Source organism: Xiphophorus maculatus, chromosome 18, assembly GCF_002775205.1.
Source record: "Xiphophorus maculatus strain JP 163 A chromosome 18, X_maculatus-5.0-male, whole genome shotgun sequence".
NCBI lineage: Eukaryota > Metazoa > Chordata > Actinopteri > Cyprinodontiformes > Poeciliidae > Xiphophorus > Xiphophorus maculatus.
In genome coordinates, this window is record NC_036460.1 from 28392539 (window position 1) to 28410575 (window position 18037).

Below are 18037 nucleotides of genomic sequence, written 5' to 3' on the forward strand. Positions count from 1 at the left end.
ATCCAGCTATTTTAGTAAAACCTGCACAACCCTCAAATTAAAGACAGTTTTTCTAGTTTGGTGAAAATTTCCATATTTCTTAGTGTTTCATAAGGAACAAACTTTTACTAAAGGGAACTGAAAATGTTGTAGCAAACCTTCAAAAATCAAACAAATTCAATGCAGATATTAATTGTTGCAGACTCCTGTATGAGAGGATCAAGCATTTGACTGCTATGCCAGAAGCCAGCGAGCTGATTCAGTTCGTCCGAGACTCCGGAGGTCAACGCGAGAACCGAGGAGTCGCCTGGGAAACAGAGGGACTAGGACAAAGGGACAGAAAGTGGAAGCTGCAGGCTGAATGTAGCCATGTGTTTAGCAGCGCCAGAAGAAAGGATGTTACATCAACTCCAGCTGAGCCCCAAAGTGTTAATGGATAGGACTGCCCAGCGGGGGTCAGGGGTCGAGAGGCAGCTAATTGGTCACTGTGACCGGAGTTTACGCCAACCTCTCTCCGCAGAGAAACGCATACACATGTATGGAGCCGCAGTCCTCCATCAAGAAGGGCTCTGTTGTGTTCCTGCAGCAGTCGGGGAATCAGTCAGCCGCCTCCGCCGTACATCCACCGCAGAACCACCTACGGAGACAGCTGGGTGGCTTCTGAGCTTTAGCATCAGCTAGAAAAGATGAATAGTAGTGAGGATGATATTCACGGGGTTGTGTAAAAGTATTTGCCTCCTCACAGATTTTCTCGATTTCGCTCATTTTAAAAAAATGTTTCTTATTATCTGTCTGACTCGTTTTTAATCTGGACAAAGATTCCCTGAATAAATGCAAAAAGCAATTTTCAGAAACGATCTGGTCTTATGTGCAACTGGAATTACCCTGCGACACTAATCACTGGTAATGTCCTCCATCAACTGCCGTCCAGCATTTATGATAACCGGCAATAAATGTGTGTAGCATTTCTAAAGAAAATATGTTTTTTTTTTCCATATTTGTTAAAACTATCAATATGTCTTGACAGTATAACATGAACCAGATAATCTGTGAAAATATCACTCTCCTCCACCTCCTCCTGGAGCTACATTACTGTCTAAAGAAACAACCAATCAGAGCCAGGGGGAGGGTCTTAGCGCCTTCAATCATCCTTGTGAACGCTCTGCTAACTGTTCTAACGGGGAACAAACAACTTACTCTTACAAGAAAACTGTTAATCTTCCGTCATAGGTAGCCATGCTAACTAGCATTAGAATTCACAAAAGCAACACAGGCATGATTGACAGCATTAAGACCCGCCTCCTGGCTCTGATTGATTGTTTTTAGTTATTACTGGGAGCACCAACTAAAGAGCAGGCAGATTAGCTTTTTTCATAGATTATTTGTCTCATATCGTACTGATACTGAGAGCTTAAACAAATATGTCAAAAAAAAAGTTACATACTGCAAATTTAAGTCGCTGGGAAATAATGTTAGCCCAGCTGTTCTTTGCAGAATGTTTTGATTCAACCACATTCTGTTTTTTTAACCCAGTGCATTTTTAATGACTTTACAGTAACTTATTAACAGTAAATAAAAATTTGAAATACATGGATTATGAGTTTCAGCTTATTGTCACATTTATTTAATTCCAAATCCCAAAACAATATCTGCAGAAATGTTCTGTTTCTTCTTTGAATTTGTGTCGAGCGTCACTCTTTTGGGAAGGAAAATAATAAATCATTAGAGTTGATCTATGACTGATATAAATTCAATTTTACCGCAGCAACAACATTTTGCTGACTTTGAAGGAAATGCAGACATTAATACGTCATTAAAAATGTTTCATTTTTGTTTCAGCTCTTGTTCGTCGTCTTGCAGGGCCTAATCCGTCGTCGCTGGACTTTTTCAAACGGAGCCCATTTGCATCTGAGGTTAAGAGTCGGATGGGAGTCACGGGAGTCCTGATGGATGGACGACGTCATGCTGGTGCCTTTGCAGGCCTGACGCTGGACAGGTTAATGATTTATGGGGAATAGTGGGATACCTGGAAAAAAAAAAAAGTGAAATAAAAAAAAAATGTAAAAAAGACGGGTTAATGTTCGCCTTCTGGACGGACCTCCTCTTGTGGGTGGTGGTGGTGGGGTGGAGGCTGCCCACATTCAGTCCAGACTAACAGTCGAGTCGATGATGATGGACTGAACTGACCGGCCTCCGGCTAAACCCAGAACTCACAGCGGGGAGGGAAGGAGACCTCAGAGAAGCAATAAAAAAAAGAAAGAAAAAAAAAGAGTCCAAGCAGCTGGAGTCAGCTTCCGTCCTGAGCGATGCCTCCTGATGTGGATGTTCAGCTCGTGTTTTGGATGCATGTATAAGAATGAAGACGTTTTTTTGGGTGGGGTTAATTGACGAATTTCAGTGTCCATATTTATAAAAATGTGTATTTTTTTTTTTAGACAGACAAACACAAAATGAAAGGTACAGCGCTTCACCTTTTCCACATTTTGTTACGTTACAACCTTAAAAAGGCTCAACGATCTGGTGAAGGAGGTTCTGTTCTGGGGACGACTCTGGAACCTCTGGAAGAAAATGATGGACGACCTTGACCATCCTCGTCATCAGACTGCCTTAGAAAAACAAATGAGAAGAGCCTCTTCAAAGTCGCTGTGACACAGACTGCTACAGGAGGGTCTTTTCTGCCAACAACCATCACCATCTGCAGTAACTCTTTGAAGAATTTTCTGAGTTAATATAAGTTACAACGTTTAATATCCCTTTGGGATCAATAAAGTATTGTTGAATTTGAACTGAACTGAATTAAATTAATCTTTTTCCTCAAATTTCAACACACACATGTCCCATTATGACGATGTGGAACATTTTCTTTCAGATTTTTGTAAATTTATTAAAAATAGAAATCCAAGAATCCACATTTAATTACGTGTTCACAGTCTTTGCTTAACACTTTGTTGATTTCAGCCTCCAGTCATTTTGAATCTGGTTCCTCCAGCTCAGCTTGTCTATCTTCATCCAGTTTGCCCTGTTCTTCTCTCCAGCTCTTCTCCATCTGATTGTGTGGAGACGTTTGTCGGCCATTTTCTGATCTCTCCACAGATGTTCAGTCAGCTTAAAGTCTGGACTCTGGCCTGTCCACTCCAGGACCATCACACAGTCATTCTGAAGCCTTTCAGACATTGGCCACGTGTTTTGGATTCCTCTGGAAGCTTCTCTTCTATCCACAGCTGGCGTTCTGACAGAGTGACCATCCGGCTCTTGGTCACCTCCCTGACTAAGGCCCTTCTCCTCCCATCGCTCCGGCTGCCAACTCTAGGAAGAGCCGTGCTGGGTCCGAACTTCCTCCATCGACCAACGTCGGAGTCCGCTGAGCTCACTTTAACCTTCGAACCAGCAGAAATGTTTCCGGATCCTCGCCCAGACAATCCCATCTCGGAGGTCCACAGACAAATTCCTTTGATTTCATGCTTGGTGTTTGACCTCTGACCCCATGTCAGCTCCGGGACCTTACATAGACGGCTGTGTGTCCTTTCAAGTCCATTCAGCTTAATTTTACCACAGGTGGAAACGGGTCCATTTTCAACGTCACAGCAAAGGCGGTGAAGCCTTTTGGGCACATTAACATAATGGGGCACACGTGTGTGTATAACACTGACCAATGGGACTAATTTAATACAATCCAGAATACTGGACTGGCTGTAACATGATAAAATGTGAATACTTTCCTGATGAACTGTAGAAACAGACACTGCTGAACCTTTGGCTTCCAGGAAAGAGCTTTAGTTACTTTTATGCTCACGCAGTTATTGCTGCTGCTGAAAACATCTAAGATGCTCAGATGGGCGTGTGCTCACTGGAGCTCGGCAGTAATCTCCTTTGTTTTCCAGAGAGAGCCAGATGAGTCACTGGCCTTCTGTAGTTTCTGCGTTTCCAGCAGCGAGTCGATAAGAAACAACCACAGAGATGTTGGAGTCTTTACAACAGTGTTCAAACGCTTTCAACGTCAATGTGTTTTAATCTGACAGATTGAGGCTGAATGCAGAATAATCCCAATGAAAACCTTTTAAGAAAGTCAAGTTTATGTGAACTGCTCATTTCAGCAAGCAGGCAGTTCAAAGTGCTTTACATCATGGAAACGTAAAAACATCATAAACGCGTCACGTCAAAAACCAGCAACAGATACTACATTTAATCAAATGCGTTTGTTAAAAATCATCAATGCACATCAGACATGTTGGTCAATGTTCCATTTATTACAGTTCAAAAGCAACTTTGATCAGGTGGGTTTTTAGTCTGTTTAAAGGAACTCAGTGTTTCGGCTGTTTTGCTGTTTTCTGGAGGTTTGTCCCAGATTTGCGGTGGATAGAAGCTGAATGCTAACAAACGTAGACATTAAATAAGTCAGTAGAAAGGGGTCAAGGTTCACCGACCAGCAGCCTTCACACTTTTTCAAACTTAGTGACGTTTCATGTCATTATCTCCTGTGCCATTAATTATGTTTGATTTTATTGATATCTGCCTTCACTCATTGTTTGGTAGTTTCTGTTCTACATTTCTTGTTCTGTGACTTGGTTTGACTTGAAAGGTGCCTTCCATTTAAATATATTATTATTTCTATTATCATTATTGAGTTTAATTTTGAATTCAGTGAATTCACTGTTCCTAAACAGTTCCTAAAATAATGTCTTTTTTTTTGTTGCCAAAAGTGATTTTTTTTTTTTTCTGCCTAACTCATCATTATTAGATCAGTTTCTGGTATTTTGTCAAGAAAAAGTGGCATCAATTTCATTTTCAAGACATGCAAATCTGGAGATTGCAAGTTTGAGATAAAATCCAAAACACCTGCAGCTTTAACTGCATCACACATTCTTTCGGCTTGCAGCTGCTGCACACGCATGCTTCACTTGTCAAGTTTTTAACTGTAAATGAGTTTAAAAACATGCAAACTTTTCTTTCACTTCTTTGCTTTTTGTCTGTCTTGATGAAATATGATGAAGCTTATGGCTACAATGTGGTAAAAAAGGTAAAAAAAAGTTCAAGTAATGAAAACCTTCGGAAGCCACTGCATGTGACACATTTTTATCGAATATGTACGAGTCACATTTTTGTTTTTAAGTTGCAAATTAAAAACAACTTTGCAGAGCAGATTTTAGATTCTAGGAGGGAAACATTTAACAGATAAAATTAGGTTATTAACTGGTCATAACATCAAGAAGCGACTTCTGTGTTTTCAAAAGAAAATTGATGCACAAACTAAATTCCCTTTTTTTTTTGTCTTTTTACATTTTGAAGTCACTCAAAGCAAGATGGATCAAATGATTACATCTGCCCCACTTATTATGTAAGTTAAAGCTAAAAGCTAAATTCTCACGCATTGGTTACATGCTAATTTGGCTTAATTGTCACATTAAAGTCTTAATGTCTTCCTATGTGATGCATATGAACTTTGAAAGTCCGAGGGCCGATGATGTGATGGATTAAGCTGTAAATCTTCCTCCCACCATGACAAAGACGGAGAGGCTTTGCCCTTGTTGCTCCGCCTCGTCAGCAACGTGACAAAGAAACCGAATCACTTCATCATGATCCACAAAGACCCAAAACACTCTGAGCTGCAGTGCTGTGGAAGACAAATGCAAAAGCCAATCTTTAATAAAGAAATTCCTATATATAATTAAAGAAACTTAATGGGTTGATATACAAGACATAAAAAGTGTTTTAATGTCATTTTTTTGAAAGAATAAAAATATTCATTATGATATTGTGTTGTTTTTTTTTTTTTGTCTTGTGCTGTTTGTTTCGTTTGACCATGAATGGAAATGAGCATTCCACAAAATCTGGTGTATTTATGGCAATGTTGCACTCTCTATAAAGGGCCGGTGTTATGTATTTTCCAGGCATGTAGAGCTATTTTATAACACAATCAAGTAACTGTTACCACCAGTTGTTATAAAAAACATACTTATCAAATAAGACAAAGAAGAAATTTGACTTCATAATTTAATCCCTTGAAATTGGGCCTCTGTCCCTTTAAAAACTCCTGCTCTTTCTGAGACTCTGCCTGCAGGAAGTCATTCACAACATGGCTCCTCCACTCACCCTTTAACAACGTTTTAACCAGCGTTGCACTGAGAAGTAGCTTGTAAAATGAGCTACGGGTGGAACAAGCAATTCCACCAGATGTTTGCTAATTGCTGCTGGCTAGTCTGAAGGAGCTGAACGGGGGAGTCGTGGGAGAGGATTGCTCTGTAATGCAGAAGCTCAGAACCTTGCAGACTGCTGCTCAGAGGAGGAGCTTCGTCCATGAAGCTTCGTCCAGGAGGAGCTTCGTCCAGCTGGGTAGGTCTACCCAGCTGAATGGTTGCCACGGGAGATTAAAGGATTTCTCAAACACGCCAGATAGAACCAGCGCAAAACTCCAGGTACGTTTTTAATGAGAGAATAACATTGTAACGTGATGTAAAGCCCCCAAAAAGTCGATTTTACTCAATACTCCTTCTTTAAAGAAGCGAAAATATATTGAGGTTAGGACTTCAGGAAGATTATTTCATCAAATTCTTTTTTTGTCTGCTTGTTTTGTTTTGTAGAGACTATATTTACTGGCAGAGTTTGGTCCCTCAAAGTGGAGACATGATCTCATGAGGATATCTGTATGCGTTGCCTTTTACTAATCGCACAATGCTTCTACCTACTTTTGTTTTGAAATTAGAAGAGATTTTTAAATGCAGAAAAAAAACAACTTTCCAACATCCATGCAAAAATACTCGTTCCAAAAAAAATAAAAATAAAAAAATAAAATAAAAATTAAAGCTGCAAGCAGCCTCGGGCGGCCCTCGCAGCAAGCGCCGCTCCGGCCTATTGGCCACCGCGGGGGTTCCGGCCACCGCAGAAGCTCTCGCGCGTTTTCCAGAGCCGCAGCCAACTCCCCACCGCAGAAGCTCCGCCGCAGTTTCTAGCACCGCCGCCCGCCAGCCGCCGCAGTAGCTGTCGCGCATTTTCCCCGCCCGGCCACCGGGCGACACGCGTGAATGCGTTCGGCGGCGCTCCCCGACGACTGTCGAAAAATCTGGTGCAGATCGGTCGATGCGTCGAGGAGATACGGCCGATGTATTAACTTAGGGGGCGCAGTGGACCAAATTACATTTCAATCCCGTTGGGCTCTTTAGAGGTGAACAAAGGTCATACATATCCAGTTTGGAGCCAATCGGATGATCCATGTGTGAATTAGAGCCAAACGTATGAATATGGCGAGGGACTGATATTCGCCGTTTGGCCACGCCCACATGGTTCAGCCAGAAGCGAGCAATGACAGACCTCATCATCCGAATCATCTTGATTAGGTCAAGAGAGCCATAAACGGAGCTTTCCAAGGAAAAAAACGGCACTTCCGGTTCCGAGGGGGCGGGGCTTAGATGACGTCATAATATGATGACATAGGGTCGTCAGGGATCCCGCCATGGTCACTCGTGCAAAGTTTGGTGCAGAAGCTATCGACCGTTCACAGTAGAATTACAAATTTTTAATTTTTTCCTACATTACAAAATTGAACTCTGTAGGGCAATGCTGCCCTCTGGTGTCGAATTACTGAAATAATGAAACTATTTCAGTAATTTCAGTTATTCGACACCAGAGGGCAGCATTGCCCTACACATGACAAAGCCCTTTGTATTACACAGTCGATCACAGGGGAACTTTGAGCCTTGCTAACCCCCCATCCACATGTTCAAATGTCACCATATTGATAACTTTGAATCAGACATGCCTTATGATCAGACTGACCGAGTTTGAAGTCGATCAATCGAAATCCCTAGGAGGAGTTCGATCAAATACGAAGGCTGTAAAAGTCAAAATCGAGGTCAAATGAAATTCAATCTAAAATGGCCGACTTCCTGTTGGGTTTAGAGCATGGCTCTAAGAGACTTTTTTGTACGTCCCGACAAGATACACATGTGTACCAAGTTTCGTAATTCTAGGATAAAGCATGGCATGGGGCTGTTCATTTAAAATACTCTAGGGGTCGCTATAGAGAAATTAGGCCACGCCCACCAAATTTTGTTATGAATTCCTGTCGGTGGGTGTACAAGGATCCATCCTAGTGAGTTTGAAGCAGCTGGGCCCGAAATTGTGGAATTCAGAGCCAAACGAAATTCGACGGCGTTCGCAACGCCGCCACGCCCACCTGCTTCATCGCAGCCGGTCGGGGTTGGAATAACTCAACACACCAACATGTCTTCTGTCTCTGGACACAGTTTCATGTTGATTAGGTCAAAGGGCTAAGATAGCGACCGTTCACAGTAAAACATGACACTTCCTGTTCTCAGGGGGCGTGGCCTACTTAAAAAAATAATTTCACCACAGGGTATTTTAGGACACCCGATGACGATCAATCAATGAAAGTTTGGTCCCTCTCTGTGTTTTTGTATAGGAAATATAAGAGTTTCGTGTTTCATGGCGAGTAGGTGAACTTTGACCCCTGCTAACCCCCCTTCAGCAAGCTCATACAGTCACCAATTTGATAACTTTAAATCAGACATGCCTTATGATCAGACTGACCGAGTTTGAAGCCGATCAATCGAAATCCCTAGGAGGAGTTCGATCAAATACGAAGGCTGTAAACGTCAAACTCGAGGTCCAAAATGGACCTTCAATACAACATGGCCGACTTCCTGTTGGGTTTAGAGCATGGCTCCAAGAGACTTTTTTGTACGTCCTGAAAAGATACACATATGTACCAAGTTTCGTAATTCTAGGATAAAGCATGGCCTGGGGCTGTTCATTTAAAATACTCTAGGGGTCGCTATAGAGAAATTAGGCCACGCCCACCAAATTTTGTTATGAATTCCTGTCGGTGGGTGGATAAGGATCCATCCTAGTGAGTTTGGAGCAGCTGGGCCCGAAATTGTGGAATTCAGAGCCAAACGAAATTCGACGGCGTTCGCAACGCCGCCACGCCCACCTGCTTCATCGCAGCCGGTCGGGGTTGGATTACTCAACACACCAACATGTCTTCTGTCTCTGGACACAGTTTCATGTTGATTAGGTCAAAGGGCTAAGATAGCGACCGTTCACAGTAAAACATGACACTTCCTGTTCTCAGGGGGCGTGGCCTACTTAAAAAAATAATTTCACCACAGGGTATTTTAGGACACCCGATGACGACCAATCTCTGAAAGTTTGGTCCCTCTCTGTGTTTTTGTATAGGAAATATAAGAGTTTCGTGTTTCATGGCGAGTAGGTGAACTTTGACCCCTGGTAACCCCCCTTCAACATACTCCAAAACTCACCAATTTGATAACTTTAAATCAAACATGCCTTATGATCAGACTGACCAAGTTTGAAGCCGATCAATCGAAATCCCTAGGAGGAGTTCGATCAAATACGAAGGCTGTAAACGTCAAAATCGAGGAAAAAAATGGACGTTCAAGACAAAATGGCCGACTTCCTGTGATAGTTGGCTAATAACATTAAATGTAAGTTCTGAGTCTTTTGGGGAGCTCTACAAGTGTACCAAATTTCATGTCTCTACGATGAAATACGTTCATACCATTGTGTCAACAGAAAATTGCTAGTTGCCGCCGTTGAGCAATTTTTTTTGCGATTTTTGCGACAACCTTAAAATTCAAAATTTTTAATTTTTCTAGTCGCGACCGCCAAGTTTGGTGAGTTTTTGAATATGATAAAGCCCCCAAAAAGGCACACGAAGAGGTGGGAAGAATAATAATAATAATAATAATAATTAAAGCTGCAAGCAGCCTCGGGCGGCCCTCGCAGCAAGCGCCGCCCCGGCCTATTGGCCACCGCGGGGGTTCCGGCCACCGCAGAAGCTCTCGCGCGTTTTCCAGAGCCGCAGCCCGCTCGCCAGTGCGGAAGCTCCGGCGCAGTCTCCAGCACCGCCGCCCGCCAGCCGCCGCAGAAGCTGTCGCGCATTTTCCCCGCCCGTCCACCGGGCGACACGCGTGAATGCGTTCGGCGGCGCTCCCCGACGACTGTCGAAAAATCTGGCGCAGATCGGTCGATGCGTCGAGGAGATACGGCCGATGTATCAACTTAGGGGGCGCAGTGGAGTCAAATTACATCTCAAACCCGTTGGGCTCTTTAGAGGTGAACAAAGGTCATACATATCCAGTTTGGCGCCAATCGGATGATCTATGCGTGAATAAGAGCCAAACGTATGCATATGGCGAGGGACTGATATTCGCCATTTTGCCACGCCCACACGGTTCAGCCAGCAGCGAGCATTGACAGAGTTTATCATCCGAATCATCTTGATTAGGTCAAGAGAGCCATAAACGGAGCTTTCCAAGTAAAAAAATAGCACTTCCTGTTCCGAGGGGGCGGGGCCTAAGTGATGTCATCATTTGACCATTGGATATTATTGGACACTCGATTATGATCAATCACTGAACGTTTGGTGTCTCTGTGAGTTTTTGTGTTAGAATTACTAATTATTTAATTTTTTCCTCCATTACAACATTGAACTTTCATTCCGTAGGGCAATGCTGCCCTCTGGTGTCGAATTACTGAAAAAATGAAACTATTTCAGTGGGCAGCAGAGGGCAGCATTGCCCTACAAACAACGAACATGGACTGTTTATTATGTAATTACACAGAAGATCTCTCTAATTCATTCTGAGGGGGCGGGGCTTAGATGACGTCATAATATGATGACATAGCATTGTCAGGCATCACACCAGGATGAGTCAGGCCAAGTTTGGTGCAGCTCGGTCGAAATATGTGGAATCTAGAAGCAAACGTATGGCATCGGCCTTACAGGTCACTTCGCCACGCCGCCACAGCCAGCTGCTTCATCGCAGCCAGTCAGGGCTTGAATCCTCAACACACCAACATGTCTTCTGTCTCTGGACACAGTTTAATATTGATTATGTCAAAGGGCTAAGATAGCGACCGTTCACAGTAAAACATGACACTTCCTGTTCTCAGGGGGCGTGGCCTAAGTGATGTCATCATTTGACCACAGGGTATTTTTGGACACCTAATGATGATCAATAATTTAAAGTTTGGCATCTCTGTGAGTTTCTGTGCAGGATATATAAGAGTTTCGTGTTTCATGGCGAGTAGGTGAACTTTGACCCCTGGTAACCCCCTTCAGCAAGCTCATACAGTCACCAATTTGATAACTTTAAATCAGACATGCCTTATGATCAGACTGACCGAGTTTGAAGCCGATCAATCGAAAACCCTAGGAGGAGTTCGATCAAATGCAAAGGCTGTAAACGTCAAAATCGAGGTCAAATGAACTTCAATCTAAAATGGCCGACTTCCTGTTGGGTTTAGAGCATGGCTCTAAGAGACTTTTTTGTACGTCCCGACAAGATACACATGTGTACCAAGTTTCGTAATTCTAGGTTTAAGCATGGCTTGGGGCTGTTCATTTAAAATACTCTAGGGGTCGCTATAGAAAAATTAGGCCACGCCCACCAAATTTCGCTATGGATTCCTGTTTGGGGATGGATAAGAATCCATCCTAGTGAGTTTGGAGCAGCTCACCCCGAAACTGTGGAATTCAGAGCCAAACGAAATTCGATGGCGTTCGCAACGCCGCCACGCCCACCTGCTTCATCGCAGCCGGTCGGGGTTGGAATCCAGAACACACCAACATGTCTTCTGTCTCTGGACACAGTTTCATGTTGATTAGGTCAAAGGGCTAAGATAGCGACCGTTCACAGTAAAACATTACACTTCCTGCTCTCAGGGGGCGTGGCCTACATAAAAAAAAAATTTCACTGTAGGGTATTTTAGGACACCCGATGACGATCAATCACTGAAAGTTTGGTCCCTCTATGTGTTTTTGTATAGGAAATATAAGAGGTTTTTGTTTCATGGCGTGTAGGTGAACTTTGACCCCTGCTAACCCCCCTTCAACATGCTCCAAAACTCACCAATTTGATAACTTTAAATCAGACATGCCTTATGATCAGACTGACCGAGTTTGAAGCCGATCAATCGAAATCCCTAGGAGGAGTTCGATCAAATACGAAGGCTGTAAACGTCAAACTCGAGGTAAAAAATGGACCTTCAATACAAAATGGCCGACTTCCTGTGATACTTGCACTATGACATTACTTGTAAATTCTGAGCGTCTTAGTGAGCTCTACAACTGTACCGAATTTCAAGTCTCTACGATGAAGTAAGTGAATAGCAATGGGTCTGTTGAAAATTGCTAGTTGCCGCCGTTGAGCAATTTTTTTTGTGATTTTTGCGGCGACCTTAAAATTCAAAATTTTTAAACCGCCTAGTCGCTTCCGCCAAGTTTGGTGAGTTTTTGAATATGATAAAGCCCCCAAAAAGGCGCACGAAGAGGGGGGCAGAATCGTAAGAAGAATTAAAGCTGCAAGCAGCCTCGGGCGGCCCTCGCAGCAAGCGCCGCTACGGCCTATTGGCCACCGCGGGGGTTCCGGCCACCGCAGGAGCTCTCGCATGGTTTAGGGCGAGCTTTCCAAGGAAAAAAACGGCACTTCCTGTTCCGAGGGGGCGGGGCTTAGATGACGTCATAATATGATGACGTAGGATCGACGGGCCTCCCACCAGGATCACTCAGGCCAAGTTTGATGCGGCTCGGTCAAAATATGTGGAATGTAGAGGCAAACGTATACGAACGGCGTTGCCGCCATTGAAAACTCTTGGCACTTTAAAGCAAGCGAGACCAACGTCCTATCTGTCATCCAACACAGAATCACCTTGATTAGGTCAAGAGAGCCATAAACAGAGCTTTCCAAGGAAAAAAACGGCACTTCCGGTTCCGAGGGGGCGGGGCTTAGATGACGTCATAATGTGATGACGTAGGATTGACGGGCAAGCCTCCAGGATCACTCAGGCCAAGTTTGATGCAGCTCGGTCAAAATATGTGGAAGGTAGAGGCAAACGTATACGAACGGCGTTGCCGCCATTGAAAACTGTTGGGACTTTAAAGCAAGCGAGACCAACTTCCTATCTGTCATCCAACACAGAATCACCTTGATTAGGTCAAGAGAGCCATAGATGAATGTTTCCAAGGAAAAAAAGAGCACTTCCTGTTCTGAGGGGGCGGGGCTTAGATGACGTCATAATCTGATGACATAGAATTTTCAGGTATCACACCAGCATCACTCAAGCCAAGTTTAGTGCAGCTCGGTCGAAACATGTGGAATCTAGAAGCAAACGTATGGCATCGGCGTTACAGGTCACTTCGCCATGCCGCCGCACACAGCTGCTTCATCGCAGCCGGTCAGGGCTTGAATCCACAACACACCAACATGTCTTCTGTCTCTGCACACAGTTTCATGTTGATTAGGTCAAAGGGCTAAGATAGCGACCGTTCACAGTAAAACATGACACTTCCTGTTCTCAGGGGGCGTCGCCTAAGCGATGTCATAATTTCACCACAGGGTATTTTAGGACACCTATTGATGATCAATAACTGAAAGTTTGGTGTCTCTGTGAGTTTCTGTGCAGGATATATAAGAGTTTGGTGTTTCATGGCGAGTAGGTGAACTTTGACCCCTGGTAACCCCCCTTCAGCAAGCTCATACAGTCACCAATTTGATAACTTTAAATCAGACATGCCTTATGATCAGACTGACCGAGTTTGAAGCCGATCAACCGAAATCCCTAGGAGGAGTTCGATCAAATGCAAAGGCTGTAAACGTCAAACTCGAGGTCCACAATGGACCTTCAATACAAAATGGCCGACTTCCTGTTGGGTTTAGAGCATGGCTCTAAGAGACTTTTTTGTACGTCCCGACAAGATACACATATGTACCAAGTTTCGTAATTCTAGGATAAAGCATGGCTTGGGGCTGTTCATTTAAAATACTCTAGGGGTCGCTATAGAGAAATTAGGCCACGCCCACCAAATTTTGTTATGAATTCCTGTCGGTGGGTGGATAAGGATCCATCCTAGTGAGTTTGGAGCAGCTGGGCCCGAAATTGTGGAATTCAGAGCCAAACGTATGGCAACGGCGTTACAGGTCACTTCGCCACGCCGCCACGCCCACCTGCTATGTCAAAGCCGGTCGGGGTTGGAATCCTCAACACACCAACATGTCTTCTGTCTCTGGACACAGTTTCATGTTGATGAGGTCAAAGGGCTAAGATAGCGACCGTTCACAGTAAAACATGACACTTCCTGTTCTCAGGGGGCGTGGCCTAAGTGATGTCATCATTTCACCACAGGGTATTTTAGGACACCCGATGACGATCAATCAGTGAAAGTTTGGTCCCTCTATGTGTTTTTATATAGGAAATATAAGAGTTTCGTGTTTCATGGCGAGTAGGTGAACTTTGACCCCTGCTAACCCCCCTTCAGCATGCTCCAAAACTCACCAATTTGATAACTTTAAATCAAACATGCCTTATGATCAGACTGACCGAGTTTGAAGTCGATCAATCGAAATCCCTAGGAGGAGTTCGATCAAATACGAAGGCTGTAAACGTCAAACTCGAGGTAAAAAATGGACGTTCAATACAAAATGGCCGACTTTCTGTGATAGTTGGCTTATAACATTCAATGTAAGTTCTGAGTCTTTTGGTGAGCTCTACAAGTGTACCAAATTTCATGTCTCTACGATGAAGTACGTTCATACCATTGTGTCAACAGAAAATTGCTAGTTGCCGCCGTTCAGCAATTTTTTTTGCGATTTTTGCGACAACCTTAAAATTCAAAATTTTTAAATTTTCTAGTCGCCACCGCCAAGTTTGGTGAGTTTTTGAATATGATAAAGCCCCCAAAAAGGCACACGAAGAGGTGGGAAGAATCGTAATAATAATAATAAACAGTACAGATACAATAGGCCTTCGCAGCGCTTTGCTGCTCGGGCCTAATTAAAGCTGCAAGCAGCCTCGGGCGGCCCTCGCAGCAAGCGCCGCTCCGGCCTATTGGCCACCGCGGGGGTTCCGGCCACCGCAGAAGCTCTCGCGCGGTTTCCAGAGCCGCAGCCCGCTCCCCACCGCGGAAGCTCCGCCGCAGTTTCCAGCACCGCCGCCCGCTAGCCGCCGCAGGAGCTGTCGCGCATTTTCCCCGCCCGTCCACCGGTCGACACGCGTGAATGCGTTCGGCGGCGCACCCCGACGACTGTCGAAAAATCTGGTGCAGATCGGTCGATGCGTCGAGGACATACGGCCGATGTATTAACTTAGGGGGCGCAGTGGAGCCAAATTACATCTCAACCTCGTTGGGCTCTTTAGAGGTGAACAAAGGTCATACATATCCAGTTTGGCGTCAATCGGATGATCTATGCGTGAGTAAGAGCCAAACGTATGCATATGGCGAGGGACTGATATTGGCCATGTGGCCACGCCCACACGGTTCAGCCAGCAGCGAGCATTGACAGAGCTTATCATCCGAATCATCTTGATTAGGTCAAGAGAGCCATAAACGGAGCTTTCCAAGGAAAAAAACGGCACTTCCGGTTCCGAGGGGGCGGGGCTTAGATGACGTCATAATATGATGACGTAGGATCGACGGGCATCCCACCAGAATCACTCAGGTCAAGTTTGATGCGGCTCGGTCAAAATATGTGGAATGTAGAGGCAAACGTATACGAACGGCGTTGCCGCCATTGAAAACTCTTGGCACTTTAAAGCAAGCGAGATCAACTTCCTATCTGTCATCCAACACAGAATCAACTTGATTAGGTCAAGAGAGCCATAAACAGAGCTTTCCAAGGAAAAAAACGGCACTTCCGGTTCCGAGGGGGCGGGGCTTAGATGACGTCATAATGTGATGACGTAGGATTGATGGGCAAGCCTCCAGGATCACTCAGGCCAAGTTTGGTGCAGCTCGGTCGAAACATGTGGAATCTAGAAGCAAACGTATGGCATCGGCGTTACAGGTCACTTCGCCACGCCGCCACGCCCAGCTGCTATCTCAAAGCCGGTCGGGGTTGGAATCCTCAACACACCAACATGTCTTCTGTGTCTGGACACAGTTTCATGTTGATTAGGTCAAAGGGCTAAGAGAGCGACCGTTCACAGTAAAACATGACACTTCCTGTTCTCAGGGGGCGTGGCCTAAGTGATGTCATCATTTGACCATATGGTATTGTAGGCCACCTGATGATGATCAATCACTGAAAGTTTGGTCCCTCTATTTGTTTTTATATAGGAAATATAAGAGTTTCGTGTTTCATGGCGAGTAGGTGAACTTTGACCCCTGGTAACCCCCCTTCAGCAATCTCAGACAGTCACCAATTTGATAACTTTAAATCAGACACGCCTTATGATCAGACTGACCGAGTTTGAAGCCGATCAATCGAAATCCCTAGGAGGAGTTCGATCAAATGCAAAGGCTGTAAACGTCAAAATCGAGGTCAAATGAACTTCAATCTAAAATGGCCGACTTCCTGTTGGGTTTCGACCATGGCTGTAATAGACTTTTTTGTACGTCCTGACAAGATACACATGTGTACCAAGTTTCGTAATTCTAGGTTAAAGCATGGCTTAGGGCTGTTCATTTAAAATACTCTAGGGGTCGCTATAGAGAAATTAGGCCACGCCCACCACATTTTGTTATGAATTCCTGTCGGTGGGTGGATAATGATCCATCCTAGTGAGTTTGGAGCAGCTGGGCCCGAAATTGTGGAATTCAGAGCCAAACGTATGGCAACGGCGTTACAGGTCACTTCGCCACACCGCCACGCCCACCTGCTATGTCAAAGCCGGTCGGGGTTGGAATCCACAACACACCAACATGTCTTCTGTCTCTGGACACAGTTTCATGTTGATTAGGTCAAAGGGCTAAGATAGCGACCGTTCACAGTAAAACATGACACTTCCTGTTCTCAGGGGGCGTGGCCTAAGTGATGTCATCATTTCACCATAGGGTATTGTAGGGCACCTGATGCCGATCAATCACTGAAAGTTTGGTCCCTCTATGTGTTTTTATATAGGAAATATAAGAGTTTCGTGTTTCATGGCGAGTAGGTGAACTTTGACCCCTGCTAACCCCCCTTCAACATGCTCCAAAACTCACCAATTTGATAACTTTAAATCAAACATGCCTTATGATCAGACTGACCGAGTTTGAAGTCGATCAATCGAAATCCCTAGGAGGAGTTCGATCAAATACGAAGGCTGTAAACGTCAAAATCGAGGTAAAAAATGGACGTTCAATACAAAATGGCCGACTTTCTGTGATAGTTGGCTTATAACATTAAATGTAAGTTCTGAGTCTTTTGGTGAGCTCTACAAGTGTACCAAATTTCATGTCTCTACGATGAAGTACGTTCATACCATTGTGTCAACAGAAAATTGCTAGTTGCCGCCGTTCAGCAATTTTTTTTGCGATTTTTGCGACAACCTTAAAATTCAAAATTTTTAAATTTTCTAGTCGCCACCGCCAAGTTTGGTGAGTTTTTGAATATGATAAAGCCCCCAAAAAGGCGCCTCTTTGGGGGGGCAGAATCGTAATAATAATAATAAGAAACAGTACAGAAACAATAGGCCTTCGCAGCGCTTTGCTGCTCGGGCCTAATTAAAGCTGCAAGCAGCCTCGGGCGGCCCTCGCAGCAAGCGCCGCTCCGGCCTATTGGCCACCGCGGGGGTTCCGGCCACCGCAGAAGGTCTCGCACGATTTCCAGAGCCGCAGCCAACTCCCGACCGCAGAAGCTCCGCCGCAGTTTTCAGCACCGCCGCCCGCTAGCCGCCGCAGTAGCTGTCGCGCATTTTCCCTGCCTATCCACCGGGCGACACGCGTGAATGCGTTCGGCGACGCTCCCCGACGACTGTCAAAAAATCTGGTGCAGATCGGTCGATGCGTCGAGGAGATACGGCCGATGTATTACCTTAGGGGGCGCAGTGGAGTCAAATTACATCTCAAACCCGTCGGGCTCTTTAGAGGTGAACAAAGATCATACATATCCAGTTTGGTGCCAATCGGATGATCCATGCGTGAATTAGAGCCAAACGTATGCATATGGCGAGGGACTGATATTCGCCATTTGGCCACGCCCACACGGTTCAGCCAGCAGCGAGCATTGACAGAGTTTATCATCCGAATCATCTTGATTAGGTCAAGAGAGCCATAAACGGAGCTTTCCAAGGAAAAAAACGGCACTTCCTGTTCCGAGGG